The 22,705-nt window shown below is 38.5% G+C and overlaps 1 protein-coding gene across 1 annotated transcript in view; it reads right to left on the bottom strand.

Moving 5' to 3' along the window:
• LOC309846252 (uncharacterized protein) overlaps positions 1-22,705 on the bottom strand; it is a 543,217-nt gene that overhangs the window by 4,593 nt on the left and 515,919 nt on the right. Inside the window, exon 7 of the mRNA XM_082695118.1 lies at positions 11,612-11,722. The gene's annotated coding sequence lies outside the window, so the exon portion shown is untranslated. The remainder of the gene's footprint in view (positions 1-11,611; positions 11,723-22,705) is intronic.

The raw sequence follows: 22,705 nt of genomic DNA, 5'->3' as shown, positions 1-22,705 counted from the left end.
CCAACTTTTGTAGCAACATGGACGGGACTGGAAGAGATTATGCTGAGTGAAATAAGTCAAGCAGAGAGAGTTAATTATCATATGGTTTCACTTATTTGTGGAGCATAACAAATAGCATGGAGGACATGGGGAGTTAGAGAGGAGAAGGGAGTTGGGGGAAATTGGAAGGGGAGTCCATGAGAGACTAAGGACTCTGAAAAACAATCTGAGGGTTTTGAAGGGGTGGGGGGTGGGAGGTCGGGGTACCAGGTGGTGGGTTTTATAGAGGGCAGGGATTGCATGGAGCACTGGGTGTGGTGCAAAAATAATGAATACTGTTATGCTGAAAATTAAAAATAAATTAAAAAAATAAGATTGTTATTCCTTAAATATTTATAAAAACACTGAGGTGTGAATTCTGCACTGGTGAAGCCGCTTGGGTCTGAAGAACACCCTATAGGAAGGACTTCATTTATATATTCAACTTCTCTAATATGTATATGGGTTATTTAGTTCTTTTCTTAAATGTTATTTATTTATTTTAGAGAGAGGGGGGTGGGAGCACAAGCAGGGGGAGCAGCAGAGAAAGAGGGAGAAGGAGGCTCTCCACTGAGCAGGAAACCTGATGCCGGACTCAATCACAGGACCCTGGAATCATGACCTGAGCCAAAGGCAGATGCTTAACTGATCGAGACACCCAAGCAGCCTTGTTATTTACTTCTTTAATTTTTTTTTCTTGAGTCAGTTTTGGTAAGTTGTGTTTTTCTAGATATTTGTCAATTTCATCTGATTTTCAAATTTACTGACCAACTCTTTCAAAGTAATCTCTTGTGTGTTTTTTTTTTTTAAAGGTTCATAGAGACTATAATTAGGCCCCTTAAAAAAAAAAAAAGATTTTATTTATTTATTTGAGAAAGAGAAAGAGAGAGAGTGCAGGAGCAGGGGGAGAGGCAGAGGGAAAGAGAGTAGGAGTGGGAAAAACAGGCTCCCTGCTAAGCATGAGCCTGATCACAGGACCCTGAGATCATGACCTGAGCCAGAGGCAGACACTTAACTGACTGAGCCACCCAGGTACCCCATAGGCCCTTTTTTAATTTCCAACTTTTGCGGCAATATTTTCTTCCTTTTGACTTCTTTAGTTAGAGCTTTGTAAATATTAATTTTTTTCAAATAATCAGCACTTTTCGCTGATTTTCAATTGCTCACTTATTTTTTTATTTTATTAATTTCTGTTCTTTAAAAGAATTTACTTCATCTTACTTTCTTTTGATTTTACTTTTCTTTCTCTGACTTCTTGAGATGGTTAGTTAAATTTTTCTATTATATGCATTTGAAGCAATACATTTCCTTCTGAGAACAGCTTAAGCTGTACCCCGTAAGTTCTGCTATAGAGTATTTTTATTATCATGTACTTCAAAATAGTTTCTATTTTTCATCAAGATTTCTCTATTGATTTATGGGTTCTTTTCTAGTTTCTTGAATTAAATAACTAGTTTATTTATTTCCATTCTCTCCTGTATAATGATAAAAGCATGAAAAGAAATAACTTCGTTTCTATATGACTTTAGCTAGACCCTGTGAACTTTTATATTTAATGCTTTTATTTAGGTATTTTAAAAGAATACTTCAAACAATGTTTAAAATTATTTTTCTCTTTGTTTTAACAATTATTTACAAGACTATTTTTTACTTTTCCAGATGACTGGGTTTTAATGATATTCCCTTGCTACCGATTTCCAGTTTTATTATAACTCTTGGGAAGATAGAATTGACCTGCAAAATCTCTAGTTTATTAAGCTCTTCTTGGAGGATCATAATTAGCATCTGTAAATGTTTCATAAACGTTTCTATGAAAAGAGTTGCATTTATTGTTTGGAGACAAATTTCAAATGTGCCTGTAAGGGAAACTTTAATCTCATAAATTAGATATTCTACATTCTGTGAAAAATTCCATTAATTTATTCTTAAGTTTCTGACTATTATTGCTTTATATATTTTAATGCTTTATTATTCAAAGACTCATGGCTTCTATACTTTAGCTTGGATTATGTACTTTATCAACATAGAACATTTTTTTCCAACTTTTTAATGATTTTGCCTTTGATGCCTGTCTGCCTGCCTTTTCTTTCTTTTAGAGAGAAAGCACGTGGGAAGAGGGCAGAGGGGAACTGTCTTAAGTAGGCTCCATGCTCAGCACAGAGCCTGATGTGGGGCTTGATCTCATATCCCTGAGATCATGACCTGAGCTGAAATCAAGAGTCGGACACTTAACCGACTGAGGCACCCAGGTGCCCTGCCTTTGATTTTCACTTTATTTTAACATCTTATCTCTATGAATTTTTTTTTCATTTGTATTTGTCTGATATTGGACTATCCTTTAAATACTAACCTATCAAAAAGAGCTTTCTTTACACGTATCCAATGATTGTAGTTGGAATTGGTTTTCTTGTCGATATTGAAGAGTTTTGTCTCTTACGATAAGAGAATCATCCTATCTAGAGTTATAATCATAGTTGCTGTTTTGTCTTACATCTATTATCTTGATTTATATTTTATATTTTCAACAATATTATGCATATTTTATACATATTTTATTTTTCTCTAATAACTTACAAGTTTCAGATCATATTATTTATTCTACTAGTTCATGTACCCCTGGGGAGGATATGTACCCATGCACTTGGGATAGGTCATGACACAGGATAAACACATGTTCTTGAAGTATCTATTGCATCAAATGGTGAAGAAATAAAAGTTTTATTATTAAAATTGATACTGATATATCATGTGATAAAATACAAAATCCACATGACACTTTTGAAATTCTGTCTGGGACTCGGTCATTCCGGGTTATGTTCACAGATCTCTGGGGTATGTACACTTCCTCTGATGCTAGTTGTAATTATGTGAAAACACTTGAAAACATCTGTGTCCGTTTTTTAAAAATTACTTTTGTTCCCTGCACCTATATTTTCTAACTTTCAAAGTAAAAAAATGGAGTACCATTTCTTGAATTTCTACTCTATCAATGAAGGAAATTAGCACCTATAATTTCTTTCTCCTTTTCCCCATGATATTTTTCAATTTGGTTGGTATTACCTGGAAATTGGACTCAGGTTATTTATTGTTCCAATTTGACTATGAATTTTAACAATCATTTGAAGTTTTTACTTTCTATTTATTATACAAACACTCTACGGTTATGGTAAAAGTTAGAAAATACAGACGAATACCCTCAATCTTCTATCATTTAAAAATCTAAAGAAGGGGTAATAATTTTGTCAGTGTGAGACAGAAATCAAACTTAAATGTCTTTCCAATTCTTTAGTTTACATAACATCAGTTAATTTGAGTCACCATCTTTATCATCATATATATTATTCTCATCTGTGCTTTCCTGGGCCTAAATATTATATTGCATTATTTCACATTAATGTAAGTTAAATAGTAAAAAAATGAGATCACAGTAAACTAAATAACAGTAAATAAAATAACAGTATACTAAGTAATACTACACTAGAGTTAGCTGTGCTGAATTCTATTTCTGAATCTTTTATTTCATTTCCTTGATTTGTCCTCAATTACTGTTTCAGTATCATTGTGATATATGCATATATATATATATGTATGTACATGGCATATATGTATGTGCATATACACACAGATAGACAAGTGTGCACAATTGAATTCTCATTATTCATAGCAGTTGTATTCTATAAAGTCATTGAAAAGACTGAATTATTAGCAAATATTGAATCACTGTTCCTAAAAGAAATATAGGATTAGGTTCCTCTAAGACTCTGGTCACAACGCTTTTATCAACAGATCATTAATAACCTTGTCTTATGTGTATTTCTCTTTAAACGCCCACACATTTCTAAGATGTATATATGTATATGATTCATTAACATTGGACTCATGTTGTGCTTAGGAACATCAGACAGCATATCAGCATTACACTCAGAGCCATTTTAAACAGGAAAACCAACAACAAAACACACCAAAAAATATGAAAAATGGCACTAAATATACAGCAAAAAACATACTTGTTTACAGCATGAGAAATGGAACAAAAAGCAGAGCAGTGCCTCATTTGAACTGAGTCGGGAACATGCAAATCTGGCAATTCAAAGATTCTGCAACTCCTCTGTGAATGACTGTGAGCAGTGATTTGAGTTACAAATAAATTGTAGTGAGTACAAGAATTTGCAAATACAGGATCTGCAAATAATGAGGGTTGATTCTGTGTGTGAGAATATATAATATTATCTACATATAAAATATTGATAGGCTGGTTTCCTCTCATTGCATTAAAGGAGTTCTTGGCTATGTTTTTTGAAGATTTTATTTTTACTTATTTATTAGAGAGAGAGAGAGAGAGAGGCAGCAGGAGAGAGGAGAGAGAATCTCAAGCAGACTCTGCAGGGCTCTATCTCACATCCGTGAGATCATGACCTGATCTGAAATCAGGAGTTGGATGCCTAACTGACTGAGCCACCCAGGCACCCCATTTCTTGGCTAGTTTTGAGATTTTATGTCAGAACTATTGTCCTTCTCTGGCTTCTCTCAGTTTTTTACTTTGTGGTGCTTTGTGTTTGTCTTCTTTCACTTTATGCACACATTCAGACTAATCAGCTCACTTTAGCTCATGTCCCTCTTCCCTAGGGTATAAATCTACTTTTCTTGGCGATTAGGAGTCGTTGGTGCCAAAGACATAGGCCTTATGGAGATCAGGATAATGACTTGCCCTTTGTTTCCTCTTCGCCTTTATGTGGTGGATATAATCCTTCCTCATCTCTGTAACTGGTGAGCAAGCACATGGGCACAATTCCTAGTCTATTTCTCCTTCTCAGTTATTAGCGATTTATCACCTACTCTGATAGTTTCCAAACCAGTCTTTAGACCAATGCATGTTTCAGATGAAGTGTTCACTGGTCCAGCAGTGTAAATGTAGAAAAATGCAGGCAATGTACTGAGAATAATTTACGGAAGGGACAATTCTTTATTTGAGGTTAGTTTTTCTATATTTTCACTAAATAAACTCCTTTGCTCTTACTTTTTTAAATTTTTAAAAAACTTATTTGAGAGAGAAGTGGGAGGGGCAGGTGGAGAGAGGGAGAGAGAATCTCAAGGAGACTCCCTCCTGAGCACAGAGCCTGACAGCTATTTTATTTATTTTTTTAGAGTGGGGAGGGACAGAGGCACAGAATCCCAAACAGGTTCCACGCCCAACATGGTGCCCAACGTGGGGCTCAGCCTCACGACCCTGAGATCATGACCTGAGCCAAAATTGAGAGTCCGACACTCCACCAACTGTGCCACCCAGGCATCCCCTTTGCTCTTAACTTTTAAATGTTTTTACTTGTAAAATAAATGGCCACTCAATGTTGATTTCCAAAATTTAATTTGAAATTTTATTGATGTATGAAATCCAGAAGTCCAGACATAATTCACTCCATTCTAGCATTGCTATCTTTCACTTTCCCAACCACATTTCTCCTTGCAAAGACAGATAAATAGATATCACTATTATTACTAAAATTATGTCCCAGGTCCTACCTAAGCACCTGACACATACAAACACCTTTAATTCTCCCAACCACTCTGCTAAATAGAGAGGAACTATCATTATACCCATTTTATAGACTGAAAAACAAGGGTTCTATGGGACCCTCAAGATCATCCAGTTGGTTAGTGGCAGATTCAGGGCAGTCTGGTTGCTGAATTCACTCCTCTAAGCACCACAGAGAACGAGGTCCCTCTCTACCCACCTCACACCTATGTTCACTCCTGTGTTGTTGGGATCTTCTTGCTCTTACCTGACTTTAGTGCTTTACTACTTACAGATATTGCATTTCCAGCACAGTGTTCCTACCAGCCTCTCCACTCCTTCCCTGTTCTTGACCATGAATGGACAGACATGACCAATATGGGTAGATGAATCAACACAGAGGAAGGAATATTATGTGTGATTCTTAATACAGAGCAGAGAAAGAGACCCTGGCTACTTCCTGGTTTCCTGGTTTCTTGTGATCCTGAGTGACTTATTCTAAGTAACACTTTGGAAAAGACACAAAGTATGTCCCTACTTATTTTTAGACCTCTATTTTTTTTTCTTTTTTCCCCACAGAAGCAATTCTGGTCTGTGCAATGCAGCGTCTGTGCAATTAAACCTGGATACATTTTCCTCAATTCATCTCTTTTTGTCTTACAAGTTCAATATCTTTCATATTTTGATACAACATTTCTCAGTTTCAGCTTTTAAGGCTATTTAGAGAATCGTTTTTTTTTTTTTTTAATTGTCTTTATGAGTATGTTGGAAAAAGCTGTTAGCCAACATTTTAAATTCCAAAAAGGTTCTCCCTCTTTTTTTTCTGTATGTTTTTGTGAAGTTTTTCCAAAAATAAATTCTGCTCCTGATTCCTTAGTGACAGGTTTTCCTTTCTTTTTTTCTTTCTTTCTTTTTTTTTTTTTTTTTTTTTTTTTTTTTAATTTTGCAGCATCTTTTCACTGCTTCCATCCTGGTTCTATCTATGTTCTGTCAGGTAAAAAGAGGACACATTGTATATAAGACTGATATTGTCTTATAAGCAGAATAGGTGGATCCTTGTTGATTTCTGCTCATCAGTTTTCTCCTTTAGAAGCCCCCATCTCCAATCCTAGACTAGAGAGCTAGTTACCTTCTACTCCTGTGTGGTGGCTCCCTGAGCAGGGAAGGTGGGGACATTAGCCTGGCTCTTTCCTTAGGAAACTTCCTTTGTGTGTGAGGCTCCTTCCATACCCAGAACTCAGCAGTTGCTCCTGCTTTCCCTTTCTTGGCCGCTATAGGGGTGCATGTGCCCATCTAGCCTCCTGCCACGGGGAAAACTCACTGTCTGACTTCTCCTCGGCAGTACCTCTGCTCCTCCCCACTTGGGGAGGCCGTCAATCTGTTGCTGTGGATGGGGTTCCTGGTGCATCATTTCCTTTCTGCACCATGGCTTTCCCATGTACCCAGGTTTCCTGTATCTTCTACCGGGGTTTCCCTCTGTGCTTGACAACTCCCCTTGCTCTTGCCCAACTCTACTCTTCCCATGAGAAAGCCCGTAAAGTTTGAGGAATGTGGTCAACAATTTTCTCAAGTTTGCCATACCAGTGCAGAATTATTGATAATTCTATATTCCTTTGGCCATGCCAATATGGCTAGGGGAGACATGTACTCAAGTCACCATCTTCCACTGAAGTCTTTAATTTATAGTTATTGTAGTTTTAGGCATTGTGCCAGTCACTTTCACTTAGTGGTCTCATTTAATCCACCAAATATCTCTTTAAGATAGTTTATCAGCATCCCCATTTTACAGATAAGTAAATGGAGGCTCAGAAGAATGTGTTGATTTAAGCTGATACAATTAGTTAGAAATGAATCCAGGAAGTAGAGTCTGGTTTTTATAATAGGGTGAGCTGCTTTCCTCCCATCTTTCCTTGTCATAAGCTAATTATATGTCTCGGAAGAGATATACAAGGGCACAAGGCCAGTGTTTGATGCCCATGATTTTGTCACTTTCTTACTGGGTGACCTTGGGCCACTAATTCAGTTTCTGCTTTAGTAAAATGGGAATAATAATGTATTTCTTTTTAGAATTGGATGAGAAAGTACATGTCAGGGTTTTCAAAGTCAGATACCTCTTGGAACACAGCAGGTGGCACAAACATGTGGGTTGGCCTCACGTAAGATTGCAGGGATTGACGGAGACCGTGAGACCTGAAGGGGCTTCTGAAGACATCAGATTCTATTGGTTAAAAGTCACTAGGCTGACTGTATACCCACCAGAAGGGCTAAAATAGAGACGAAAAAAGAAATAAAAATGCCAAGCATTGTCAAAGATGTGACACTAAAACTCTCCTAGATGGCTGACAGGAATGTAAATCATAAAACCGGTCTGGAAATCCAACACACATACTCTGACCCAGCATTTCAACCACTGAGCACACTCTCAAGCAAAAGGAGTACAGATGTCCACCAAAAGATATGCATGTTCCAGAATGTGGGTTACAGTACTATTCAGGATAGGAATCTACGACCAACATTACCGTGGACCAATACCCGGTGGAATATTAACACAACAGAATAACACAGCCCAACGAGAAAGAAGAACCTGTCACCACATGTGACAACACGGACACATCTCATGGATGTAAGGTCAAGCAACAGAAGTGAGGTACAGAAGAAGGCAGGTGTGATTCCAAATATGAAAATGTTGGAGGAATGAATCCATGATAGGAGCCAGAAAAGCAGCTTGTTCCTGGAGAAAGTTTGAGAGAAGCTTCTGGAGTGCAGTTACTGAACTCCACACTAATGAGGGTGTGCTTCTTTGTAAGTATGTTATGCTTGGATATACACATTTTTTTTTTTTTTTTTTTTTGGAGAAGAGGGAGATTTATTTTTTTTTTTATTAGCAGTTAATTTATAATTTTTTTATTTTTTATAAACATATATTTTATCCCCAGGGATACAGGTCTGTGAATCACCAGGTTTACACACTTCACACTATCATATGATCTCCCTGATATGAGGAAGTGGTGATGCAACATGGGGGCTTAAGTGGGTATGAGAAGAATAAATGAAAGAATCTGGGATTGGGAGGGAGACAAACCATAGGTGGATATACACATTTTAAAAACAATAATACTTGCAAACTCTTCACACATACACAAACACATGTTGGCTGGCAGTGCATGTCACACTCTTTCTCCTTCAGGTTCCCACCACATTCTCTGTGCCTTGGAATTCTGCTCCATCAGCACTGGCTACAGAACAGGACAGGTCCACCCTTTTTCTATTTGGTGGGTTTTCCAAGCAAGCAACGAGGAGACACAGACATGGCGGAGGTGCGAGAGGAAGGCCGAAATGGCCAATGCAAGAATGGTATTTTGAGAACCTTGTATAAGTCTCAGCTAATTGCTCTGGCTGTATTTCTGGGGTCTGCTGAGACCTAGATGTACCCTAGCTTGCTTCTGTTACACAAAGTGTGTGTATGCTGTGGAAATTGAGCAAGGAGAAGCCTAGTGAACTTTTTTCCTCCCTTGAACTCAAAGCTTTATTCCTTAACTGTCCTTTACAATGTCCAGGATTCTCAGGCCAGGACAAGTGGGTACAAGTGGGCTGTTTCCATCTCCAGGGAGGAGATGTCACCTGATCACACCAAAAAGAGCACCACACTCAAGTCAAGAATCTCAATTAATTCCAACTAAGAAGCTGAGGCTTGGATCATATGTCCATTTTATAGAAACCAAACTACAGCCCGGATAAGTGACATCATTTCCCCAACCTCACTCAGCTGACTGGCGGGGTCTGGATTTGAATTCAGATCTTCTGAATCCCACAATGTGGCTCCCATTAAAGGGAAACTGCCAGCCCCACCTCGGGGCTTTTCCTGATCTCGCCTCCTCCCTGCTCCCAGTTCCTCCTTCTTGCTCTAACCTGCAGCTACCTCTGCCCTGTTTTCCTACCTTGCCATCAGTTCGAGTGAGTCAGAAAAAAGCCCAGATCCCATGTACAGTGCTGTCAAGTCTTCAAAGGCCTTCCTGTGGCTGTGGAAAGGGCAGTGGCTAACGGGAAATTGGCACCATCCTTTATAATTTCCTTTTCTCAGACTACCCTCTCGGGAAACCTCGGCAGACTGGGTCCCACTGCTTTCCTAGCACAGTCTGTACTCATTAGAGTAGAGCCACTGGGGCTCCATCAGTGCCTTCTCATGGAGGGGCCATGTGCTTCTCTTCTTGGCAGCCATTTTGAGATACAGACCTGACTCAGCTTTGCTAACGAGAAAGGAGGAAGTGTAGGGGGTGCCCAGGTGCTGAACTATAACAAGGTGGCTAGGTATGATTCAAGAGCAGGCATTCTGGAAGAAGCAGAACTGAGTTTGAATCCTGGCTTCATTATTCTTGACTGTGTGCTTTTGTCCTCCCTGAGCCTCTAGTTATCCAATTGCAAAATCAGGCTTTTAATAATATCTATGCAGAACTCTGTGAGGGGAGTCACAGAACTTGCTATGTACAGTGCCTAATACATGGGACTGATATTTTTTAAAACTGTGGTCCATATGTCCTCATACAGTGTCATTCAAATTAAATTGCTCATCCCTAGGTCCATTCCTGACTTATAGAGTCAGAATCTCCAGGAATAGGGCTCCAGAGTCTCTCTTCTCTTAATAAGTCTCATAGATTGAGGCAACTTTAATAGAGAGAAGTTGGTTCTTTGACAAGCAAGGGAGCCAGGAAGATTAAGCAAGGACTGCTAACACGTCAACGGACACTCCCCATGATGCTTGAGCCAAATCCTGCAGATCACATGGGGCATGGTCTCTTTAGGGAAGAGATTTTGCCATTGGAAGTGTGAATGTAAGACCCATACAGTCAATAGTCAGGAGTGGGGGGAAGGGAAAGAAATGGTTGAGACACTGAGGGGTGTCAGAGATGAACTGATTCAATACAATGACCAATACACCTTAGCAGGGTCATGAGACTCTCACCCTTGCTCATTTGTGCTGGGTAAGTCCAGAGCTGCTGTGGGATAGGCCAATGATATCTAATTGTTCTGGAGACTTGTTGAATTGTTTTCCCGGGGTTCCCTGTCCCTAGCCTAGCTCTTCAATAAATTTAACCACACTTGAATGTGGTATGGGTATCTTGCAACCTGAAAAATTACTAACACATCATGATTAAGTGTTTGGACTTTATCATGTAAAAAAAAAAATGGGTAGCTGATACAGATACTACTGTTCATCTAAAGACAGCCATTCTTCTTTGCTGCAGCTTTGCAGCCACAGTCTATCTCCCATTGTGGAGGCTGAGCTTTCCAGACACTCACTGTCCCACTCTCAGTAACTCAGAGTAAACCAGAAACAAATCAGCAAGGGAAGGGTCATGTGACTCAAGTCTAGACACTGGGACATAAGGCAAAGATTTTAGAGGACTCCTGGGAAAGATTTTCCTCCATGATAAAAGGAGAGCTATGCCACTTCCTTGATTATTTCTTGCCTTTGTCAGTGTATGAAAATGTGATTTCAGAAGCCATGGAAGCCTTCTTGAGTCCAAGAAGAGAAAACCAAAAGAATTTCAGAGAAACCAACCCAGGGCTCTGAAAATACTAAACTAACTTACCAACTTTCAAACCAGTTAACTTTACTCTGCTGTTTGTGAGAGAACGATTATATTTATTTTCAAGCCACTTTTACTCTGAAAGAAGTTTTACCAATATAAGATCCACTGAAGGGTTTCAACCAAGGAAAAGTAATACTCACTGTAAGCCTAATATACACTAAACTGATAATCTGAAAACATCATTTTAAATCACCTATGACTTTTTTACTCAATACTTTTTAAAAATAGCTTCCTTTTTAAATAAAAAAATTGTCTATCATTTCACATGTTTTATGTGCTGGTTATTTTTTCAAATACACATTAAATGAGTCAGAGCTTGTTTCCACTTTAGATTATGACAAACTAGGTTTTATGTACTAATTCCACTATTGAGAACCACCAATTGCCGAGATAAAAATATTTCAAAAATCATGACTTAACAGGCCCAGGATCCTAAAGAAAAGAGGAGCACAGAGAAATTCTGGGACAATTTGTCCCTTGAGGGACTTACCAGTTCACAGGTAGCAGGTGTTGATCAGAACATCCAGCAGTCGGTGAGACAGAAAGTCAGACTTTGAGGCCTTGTGAACACTGTGGATTTTCCACTGGGACTGAAGGAGTGCTGGAGGTGAAAGAGAAGCCAGAAATAAGCCAGCTGTCCCAATGACTGAAACCAAATCAGCTTAATGTCTGATGGTAATAAAGTGCATTCCCAGTAGTCTTACTTATATTAGTTCAGAATGTTATGATTCCTTTCCTTGGATCCTACTGCTTTGCTTTCTCTAGAGGCAGAAGTAGGGTGAGAAAAATAACAGTGCTCCCTATTATTCAGTGAGCATATACTATGTATCAGATTCCTACTGTGATATCATGAAAGACATAATATAATCCCAAGTATCCATCAAGAAAATGGAGTCTCAGAGAGTTCAATAACTTGCCCAAGGCCACAAAACCAGTATAGGATAGAAATGAGAGTTGACTCACTTATGGCTGCAGAGCCCGGGCAGTCACCGGACCAGCACCATTGGCTGGCCAGTTTCCAGCGCCTCCACCAACATGGCGGCATTGCAGCCTGACCAACAGCGCTGGTGGGACCCGAGGCTCGTGGACACCACATGTACCCAAACAGCAGGCCTACCAGTGCCTCTTGTAGGCAGCAGTGACCAAACCTAAGTCCCTGCAACTGGGTCAGAATTCCAAGACACCTCCCCACATCCCTACTTTGTCCACTCTCTTCCCGAGCTTTCATGGGACTTGTGACTTCACCTCATCCCACCTCATCTGCTGTTTTCTCCTACCACGGGGCCACTGTGCCAGCAATCCTTTACACCCGACCTGACCTCTTCCTTTCTTTTCAGCAGACAGCCCTCTTTTCTGAGTCCACCCCATTAATTTTTCTGACATTTATTTCAATAGAATTCAAAGCATCTGGTCCCACCATTCTGACTGAGCTCTAGGCCAGGGATAGCAAACTGTTTTCACCTCACATGTTCTTGCTAATCAATGGAGAGTGCCTGCCTGAAGCACAATGGCTAGAAGGATGGTGAGGCACATTCACACTCAGAGGTAGAGCCTGCCACGCTTGGTGAATGACGTCTGACAGGTTGTGAGGGAGAGGGAGCGGTAATCCAAACACCACATACTGGTCCCCATTGCTCTATGCTCTGAACATGGTTCGCCTTCACCAGCTACTCTGATTTTGTTTCTAAAAGAATGAGCTGTATTTTGGTTTTGAAATTCCCTTCCAGTAGAAGTTCTGCCAGGAGGGATGCCCCACTGGTCAGGTAGGGGGTCTTTTAAACTCATTTCAGATGATGCTTACAGAGGTGCACCTGCTTGGGAGGAAATATCAGAACAGAGACATAAACCTAGTCTCCAGAGAGCAAATTCTCCATTCTTTCTAAAGCTGCCCTCAGATGTCTCTCCACAAGCCTTTCTACAGCTGATTGTGGTTTATGAACCAAGAATTTATATACTCGATCTGACAAAAGATTTTTTTTCCCCTGAGCTGTGACTATTTTTATATAAGCCTAGCAAGGTTATAAAAATGGAATCACATTTAGTTACACATTTAATGAATCACCTTCTTTATTGAAAAGAATCAGGTTACATGAAATCAGGATGGTCCCTGAACACCAAGCACACATCTTTTACATTAAAAAAAAAAAATGTATGAAAGAGGAGAACTGACTTACATCACTCACTTGACAGTGGTTGTGGGCACACTGGAGCAGGTTTCCCTTCTTTTTTGCCTTCGAGGTGCTTCTACACATGTCTCCCTCCCACCTTTAAGCCCCTCTCCAATGAATTCCGCTTGTGTGTTCAGTTTTACTTTCTCTGCAACTTCAATTATTTTCTTCTCTCTCAGCAAGGAATCTCAACTTCCAGTCCCAGAACCTCCAGAAAACTTGTTTCGTGTCTATGAACTGACTTCTACCTCTGAGCCAGGAAAATGTAGCTGATTACTTAACGATACTATATAGTACTCCATGTTAATCCTGGCGTGGGGTGGGATGAAGAGATTTGTAAAGAGAGGGTTCCTACAAGCAAAGTGAAAATGATGAAATCTTGGAAAGCTGGTGCTGGAAGGAAACATAGAGGTCATATAATCTACCCGCTCACTTTAAATGAGAACACACAGAGACAGAGAGCTAAGCAGAATGGTAATGACCAGCCAGTATTATGGGCTGAATTGTGCCCTCTGACAATTGATGTGTTGATGTCCTGACCCCATACCCCACAACGTGACTGTTTTTGGAGATAACGTCTTCATAGAGTTAATTAAGTTAAAATGAGGTCTTTATGGGAGGCCCCGGTCCAATCTGACTGATGTCTCTATAGGGTGAGATTTGGACACAGACACATTTGCACACGGAGGAAAGACCTTGTGAGGACTAAGCAAGAAGGTGGCCCCCTGCGAGCCAAGAAGAAAGGTGTCAGGGGAAACCAGACCTGTCGCCACCTTGATTTGGAATGTAGCCTCCAGAACAGGGAGAAAAATAAATTTTTAACCCACTTGGTCTGTAGTATTTTGTTATGGCCAGTCTGAGCAAACGGATATACCCAGCAGCAGGAAAGGGATCAAACCCACGATCCTGACTCAGTCTAGGTGCTCTCTGTCTTATTCTAGCTGGAATGATTCCTAATGCTGTTCAGGGTGGGATACGCAACACTAACCTGCCTTCTCTGTTAGATGAATGGATGGAATATTGCTATCTCAGTGACACTGCTAGCTCAAATCTGAGTAACATTAAACAAAGAGAGAGAGAGGAAGAGGTTATCTGAAAGTGACATTCTCATCTTCAAAAATATAAGGAATCAATAAATTTGTAGAATAAAAAATTTAGCATATGTAACTAGAATAAAGATTAGTATGAAAAAAACCTCATTCTGATCCATCAAAAATAATAAAATGTAAAATATAGTTTAAAAACCATACAATGATAATAAAGTATCCAGGATTAATTTAATATTGCTGACTTCTATTTATCAATATTTTGCTAAGGACTTTTATATGTATACTTATGAGGTATACTGTTCTGTAGGTTTTTTGTTTTTTGTTTTTTGTTTTTTTTGCATCATTGTTAGCTGGTTTTTGTGTCAGGATAATACTAGCTCTATTAAATGGATTGGGAAGTATTCATTCTTTTATTATCTGGAAGAGATTGTGGAAAATTTATATCAATTCTTCTTTAAACATTCAGTAGAATTACCCAGTGAAACCAACTAGACTTAGAGATTTTGAGGGGAGAGTTTTAAATTTCCAAATTCAATTTTTTTAAAGATACAGTCATTTAAATTATGTATTTTATACTAAGTGATTTCTGGTAGTTTTGTGCATTTAAGACGTAGTCCATTTCATCCAAGCTGTCAAATGTCTGTATGTACAATTATTCTTGGAATTCCCTTATCTTTCTTTGGATGTGGGAGGGGGTTATAGGGATAGACAGTTTCACTTCTTCTATTGCTAAGTTGTGTCTTCTCTCTTTGTCAGTTCTGCTAGGGGTTTTCAATGTCACTGCTCCTTTCAAAGAACCAGCTATTTCTTTCATTCTTTATTGTTTTTCTGTTATCATTTTCATTCATTTCTGTCCTTACTGTTTTTTACTTTTATTATTTCCTTCCTTCTGCTGGCTCTGGGTTTATACTGTTATTCTTTCCTTAGTTTCTTGAGGTAGGAGCCTAAATAATTGATTCAAGACATTCCCTCTTTTCTAATGTAAGTGTTTAGTGCTATAAATTTTCCTCTTGGCACTGCTTTAGCTGTGTCTCATGAATTTTAATGTGTCATAGTTTAATTTTCATGCAGCTTAACATATTTTTTTTTATTTTCCATTGGACTTCCTCTTTGATCCATGAATTATTTAGAAGTGTGTTGTTAGGAACATCTGGGTGACTCAGTCAGTTAAGCACATGCCTTCAGCTGAAGTCATGATCCCGGGGTCTTGGGATCAAGCTCCCCATGGGGCTCCTTGCTCTGTGGGGAAACTGCTTCTCACTTTCTCTCTGCCTGGTTCTCTCCCTCCCTTCTTCATCCTCCCTTGTTCATGCTCTCTCTCTTTCTTTGCACTCTCTCTCTCTCTCACTCAAACAAACAAATAAATAAAGTCTTAAAAAAAAATAGAAGTGTGTTGTTTAGTTTTTAAGTGCTTGGAGGTTTTCCTGTTAACTTTCTGTTGATTTTTTATTTGATTCCAATGTGTTCAGAAAATTCAGAAAACACCATCTGTATGAATTTAATTCTTTTAAATTTCTTGAGGTTTGTCTTGTGCTCCAGGATGTGTTCTATCTTGGTGAATGTTCCATGTGTGCTTAAAGAAAATATGTATTCTGTTATTGTCAGTTGAATGTTCTACATATGTCAGTTAGATCCTATTGGTTGATTTTGTTTTTCAGTTCTATAACCTTGCTGACTTACTCTTAGTTCTATCAAAATTGCTGACAGTGGAGAATTGAAGTTCCCAACTTTAATTGTGGATTTGTCCTTGTGGCTCAATCAATTTTTGTTTCATGTATTTCTGGCTCAGTTCCTTGTAACATAAACATTTAGAATTATGAATTGTTTTCAGTCCTAATGGATTGATCCTTTTGTCATTACATAATATTCCTATTTGTTTCTAGCAGTGGTTTTGTCTGAAGTATATTCTATTTGATATTAATATGGCATGTATGTATCTTTTATAAAATTAATGTTTGCATGATGTAACTTTTTCTATCCTTTTATTTTCAGCTTTTTAAACTTGTGTTTGAAGTGGGTTTTAGAAACCACAGTTTGTTTTTTTTTATGTTATGTTATTCACCATACAGTTTATCATTATTTTTTGATGTAGTGCTCCATGATTCATTGTTTGTGTATAACACCAAGCGCTCCATTGCATACATGCCCTACTCAATACCCATCACTAGACTAATCTATATAGTTTGATAGGGCTTTTTATTCTTACACCAATCTCTGTGCTTTAGTTTATATATTTACACCATTTATATTTAAGATAATTATTGTTACATTGGGCTTAAGTATGCTATTTTATTATTTGTTTTCTCTCTTTCTAGTTCTCTATTTTTTTTTTTTCTTTTGTTCCTATGGGTTACGTGAACAGCTTTTTAGGAATCCATTTTGATTTACCTATATGATTCTGAATACATCATTTTGTAAAGTTTTCTGATCTGGGTGTTAAAATTTACTTACATGACTGATCAAAGGCTGCTGGTAACATTTTACCACTTTGAATGAATTGCAAATACTCTTTATAAAATAAGGATATTAACTACTAAATAGATAGGATTTGTTTTTTCCACATTGTGAGTTTGAACTTGATGTTTTATATATGAAAAACTCTTATGTTTAAGTTTTTTGGTATGGTCTCTTTTTCTTTATAGTTTCTCTTGTTGTTTAATAATCAAAATGCCCATTTGTACCTTTGTCTGTTTAATATTCACCAAATTTTAGATTGTTTTGGTAAATCTTTATACAAAACATCCCTACGCATCATCACCTTTAAGCATTTGAGAAGATATTAATCTTATAATTTAACAAGGAAAAATAAAATCTTTTTTTAAAAGATTTAGTTTATTTATTTGACAGAGAGAGAGAGAGAGAGAGCAGGAGAAAGAGAGAAAGAGAGAGAGCAAGCACAAGCAGGGGGAATGGCAGACAGGGGAAAAGTAGGCTCTCTGCTGACCAAGGAGTCCTATGTGGGACTTGATCCCAGGACCCTGGGACCATGACCTGAGCTGAAGGCAGATGCTTAACCAACTGAGCCACCCAGGCACCCCAGAAAAAATAAAATCCTAACAGTATTTGGAAACATGTACTCTCCTCTACTGGATAGATAGATAGGTAGATACATAAATAGATGGGTAGGTAAGTAGGTAGATAGATAGACAGAGAGATATTGATATAAATATTACACCCAGTAATATTTTCTAGCTTTCCTTAGAGAGACCTTACAAATTTCTCATTACGATAACTTCTAAGCATTTTATATTTTATGCTATTCTTATGCATATCATCTTTTTACCCATTGTAGCCTTTCACTGGCTGTCAGGAAAAGAGCTATTGATTTTGAATATTTACTTTGGTTCTAAATTCTATCTTTTTTTTAACTTTGAGTATTTCAGGAGATATTCTTGAAGTTTCTACCTTTATAATTAGATACATCCATAGTAGTATGAAAGTAGTTTAAATATAACTAGTTTATGATTTTGATCCTTTCAAAGAGAAGCAGCATAGTAAGTATAAAAGAAAAAACATGGATTTTTAATTTGAGCAGACTTGATCCAAATTACTTTTCTGTTATAGATTATCTTTACCACCTGAACTACTCTGATCTTTTCAGTGTCCTTAGCTGTTAAAAAATAGTTTATGTCATAAAGTAGTTGTGATGATTAAATAAAGTAATAAATGTAAAATACCTAACATAGTATTGATACAGAGTGAATATGCAATACATTTATATTGTTTCTCTATTATTCAACTTTCAGTTTTATGCATTTTGCCTGTACTCTATTATAGAAAAATCTTGGAATTGGAAGGTAGGAAAATTGTTTCTTTCTCTAGACTGTGGGTCTTTGGAGGGCAGGATTATGTTGGGAATGGCAAATAGTTATCACCTGACAGAGCAGCTCTGACAGACTATAATTTCCTGCTTGGGTATCAAGACTGAGAAGGGTGAGTGCCAGATTGATTTGTTGCCTGCCATTAGTGTGTATTAGGAAGGTGATGGGAGGGGCGCCTGGGTGGCTCAGTGGGTTAAAGCCTCTGCCTTCAGCTCGGGTCATTATCACAGGGTCCTGGGATGGAGCCCCGAATTGGGCTCTCTACTCAGCAGAGAGCCTGCTTCCCACTTTCTCTGCCTGACTCTCTGCTTACTTGTGGTATCTGTCTGTGAAATAAATGAATTTTTTTTAAAAAAAAAAGGGGGGGGGGAAGGTGATGGGACATGTGTCATATACATCCTGGTTCTATGCTTTGTCTGATTCTTCTCTAGCACATGATAGGCTTAGAAACAGTCCTTAATAACTAAATGAAGAAAAGAATGAATGATTCTCCTATATTCTGGCATGAAATAAATAATGAAAATAAACTCATACATGGTAAGTGTTAAACAAAATGAGAGGATAATCTTCAAATTCAATAATGACTATTGACATGATGGAAATTATGAGAAACATTATCTTGAAAAGAGTGTGAATTCCAGAATCAAACAAATCTGGGTTCAAATTTCACTTCCACTGCTTTCTGGCTGTGTGTCCTGGGTACAAAATAACTCTGAACTTTAGTTTCTTCTTATTAAAAGAGATAAGAATGCTCAAATGCTTTTACTTTTTCTTTATCTGATAATGTCTTTCTTTATCATCCATTTCTGGGGAATACTTTCTTGGGATACAGTATTCTCAATTGAAAGTTCCTTTCTCTCTGTATTTGGAAAATGTGCCATTTTCCTTCTAGAAACTATGGTTCCTGGACATAAATCTGCTCTCATGCAAACTTTTCTTCTTCCTTAAAAATAAGGTGTTATTTTCTCTTGTTGCTTGAAAACTTTTCTCTTTGCCTTTAGGTTTGAGAAGTTTGCCGATGATAAAGACTGTTGGGATAAATTTCTTTCATTTTATCTTGTTTGGAGTTCACTCATCTTCTTGGACCTATGGGTTTTTGAAAAGCTTAGCATTCTCCCTCTCTTTAAACCCTTTCCACCTTTTGTTAATCTCTACTTTCGCAAATTCTTGCATGTCCTGTCTGTTACTACAAAGTCAGAGCCCAAAGAGCTTATTCCAGTCCCTTCCTGCTCCTTCCACTTCCCTTTTGGTTAGTTCTTGAGATTGATGGGCTACCATTTGAGAAGCTACAACAACTATTTTTAGATTTTTGAAATTGTGTTCGTGTTAACCACCAAGAGACATAGAGATATAGATAAATCTGTTCTAGTAGTGTAGAGACTCTAGAAATCTCTTAGCTCATCCAGAAATTCATGGTGATCTGACATGGATGGTATGTAGAATCCATCAGCCTGTGGTTTCAATTCTTCTTCGGAGTCTGCACAGACATTCCCTATATAAATCTGGTATTTCTGGCTGCTAGTCCAGTCAGTTGAACCGTTGAATGCTAAGTTCAAGGACTGAGAGTCAAAGAAGGGAAGGATACCTTGGTAAGATTGCCATATATCTACTCTACCAGGGGCTGGTAGAGGGACTTTTATATCTAACCCAAACCATCTCATTTCACAAAGGAGAAAATGAATCTCAAATGAGCAGAAATCACATAATTCAGGTTAACAGAAAGGTAACAGCATCCTGGGCTCCCAATTCCAGCTTGGAATTCTTCCTTCACACCATGCCATATACCTATAACAGCCTCATCCTGGATGAGTTCTGATCTCTGAAATGTGATGTATAGATGAAAAGGTAAGCTGACTCAGGATGGGGACTAGCAGATCTGATCAGTGCTGACCAAGACCAGGAAACACAGAAGTAGTGCCCACTTCCCCTCTATGGACCATATCACAGACACCCTAGCCAACAAATGGGAATCAGCACACATCCCTTAGGCATCATACAGTGGAAAGAACTTAGGCAAGTGCCATCCACTCAGTCGCCCTCTACTGAGTATGGTGGCAACTAATCTACACATGGCCTAATTGCACCAGGAACTGGAATCTGCCCAGGAGAGTGAGGCTCAAGAGATCTGGGTCCTCATCCCAACTCTACTGCTTACATGTTTTCAGACCTCAGGCAATACACTCCCCCTTTCTTGTTCTGGGTCTCCATCTGAAGTAGGAAGAATAATGCACCCATCCCACCTCACTCCCTGCTTCATCAAGATGTCCACAATCTATAAATAGTTATTTTATACAACAAAGGAGATTGTTGCAGATGTGATTAAGAGATAGGAAGATTACACAGCTGGACCCAACATAATCACATAGGCCCTTGAAAGGGATGCACTGAAGAATAAATAAATATGAATATATTCCTCCCAGGAGCATTTATATACATATAGACACCCAAGAACTTATTTTCATAGGTAATTTTAATTTTCAGAGGTTTGTAGATCTCTTGAAGATCATCCATGGATTCAATTATAAGACACTTTGGTCACAAAGATAAAATATAAACACTTCATCTGAAATGAGAAGAGTGGGAATGCCTACCTCTTCATCATATCCTTCTTAACTCCCATCATTCCCTCTGCCACACCAAAATCCTTTCAGTTGCCCAAAGATGCCAAGCCAATTTATGGTTCCATCTTATTCATCTGCTGGTATAGTTCTCTCCTTCCACTCTCATTGTCTAACAGGCAAACAGATACTAATTTTTGCAGACCTCTTTTAAAAATCTGCTCTTTTCCTGACCAACTTCTTACTATCTTCCCACCTGCCTCACAGGTATGACTGGCCATACCTTCCTTCAGACCCTTCAGGGGATTATGTCTGTCAGCCAGTCCAGCTCTTCCAGGTGCTCATCTGTTCAACCATTTCACATCTCCTCAACTAGATGGTGCACACACTGGGCTGAGGAGAGTGGGGGACAGAGACCACACCCCACCCCCTTGGCAGCCCAGCACTAAATAGCAAGGTTTACAGTAAGAGCTTGAAGAATGAATGTCCAGTGGATGACTGATTCTGGAATTGACACCTACTTCAGGGTTTTGCTTTAATTTACTCAACCTCTTCACTTTGCAATGCAATACTTTACAGGCCACCCAGCTTTGTTAAGTTTCTTAAGTATTTGTCTGCTGTACAAAGTCATTTAATTTCAGTGTGAAGCTGTGGTGCATGGGAATCCATTTGTCACTCTTTGACTTTGATTCATTCAGGGTAACTAATATCCACCTTGACCAACACTGTGTAGTTTTGTTTCCAATTTATGGTTCCTTCTCATTGAGGAGTATCTCCCCATTGACAAGAGTGTCTATTTACTGCCAGGAACAGATCCATTATCTGGAACACAGCACGGTACTCTGGATGATAAAGTCATCCTGTGTTAACTGTGTCACTTTTGTCTGAGGATCTCAAAATGTGGTATAAAGAACACTGAACTGGTGGTCAAGAGATCTGGATTCTGGTTCAGATGGCCACCACGTGCCCTTTGACACACTACACACATTTTCTTAGATGTGATGTTTTCCTCTATACAATGGGAGAACACTGACTCAAATACTGTAAGGAATCTCTGGACTAAAATTCTATGAAGTGAAAGTCATACATCTTTCTAACCCTCACTAATATATTTTTTCTACTAGCAATTAGGAAAACTTGAGTTCTGAAGATGATGTGATTTGTCCAAAATTATTCAGAACACCAGAGTATAATTATCATTTTTGCATTCAATACATTAATTCATGCAGTCAGTCAACATGTATTTTGTGAATGTGTTATGACTGACACCACACCAGGGGCAGTAATCCAAAAATGAATGGGAGGACACCTTTGCTTTTTAGTGGCTGACAGTATACTGTGGGGATCAGATGTATAAACAAGTACCCTGCAGTGTGATAAACATGATGTTAGAGAGCAGCTCCAAGTGCTTTGCGAGGGGAGGAGGAGGTACTAACTGCCCAGGTGAGTAGCATACAGAGTCTGCTGTTTACCAAACCCTTTCAACATGCGTCATCTCTTGATTGTCACAGCCCTCCCATTAGGTAGAGAACAGGTTTTGTTTGTTTCCTCTCATGAATCAGAAGACTGAACATGAAAAGTAAAGTGATTTTCTGAAGGCCATGTGACTGGTAAGAAACAGATCCAAGGAGTGCAAAAGGGCTATTTGAATGTCTGGTGTGATGGTGTCTCCATCACACTAAATTGTCAGTAGCCCTGACCCTCAGACAAATAGAGACACAATCAAAATTCATTTAGCTGCTTTGGGAGATGGAACCAGGTCTTACTTACTATTGTACTGAGGAATTCTGGTGGGACTGAAGAAGTCTCTAACAGAAAAATTTGAACAGGTCAGGCATTTGTAATGGGTTGGTAACAATTTGTATAAGCACTTTGAAGGAAGGACAGAGAACATGTATAGGTGAGGACAATTAGGAGAGCATAAGTCTTGTTCCAGAGATTGGTCCTCCAACACTTACCCACAGACAATTTCTAGAGCCCATCACAAG

The sequence above is a fragment of the Mustela nivalis genome (assembly GCF_964662115.1).
Source record: "Mustela nivalis genome assembly, chromosome: 13".
Taxonomy (NCBI): domain Eukaryota; kingdom Metazoa; phylum Chordata; class Mammalia; order Carnivora; family Mustelidae; genus Mustela; species Mustela nivalis.
Note: the sequence above shows the minus strand (reverse complement) of the source record. Positions and strands in the feature narration are given on the sequence as shown.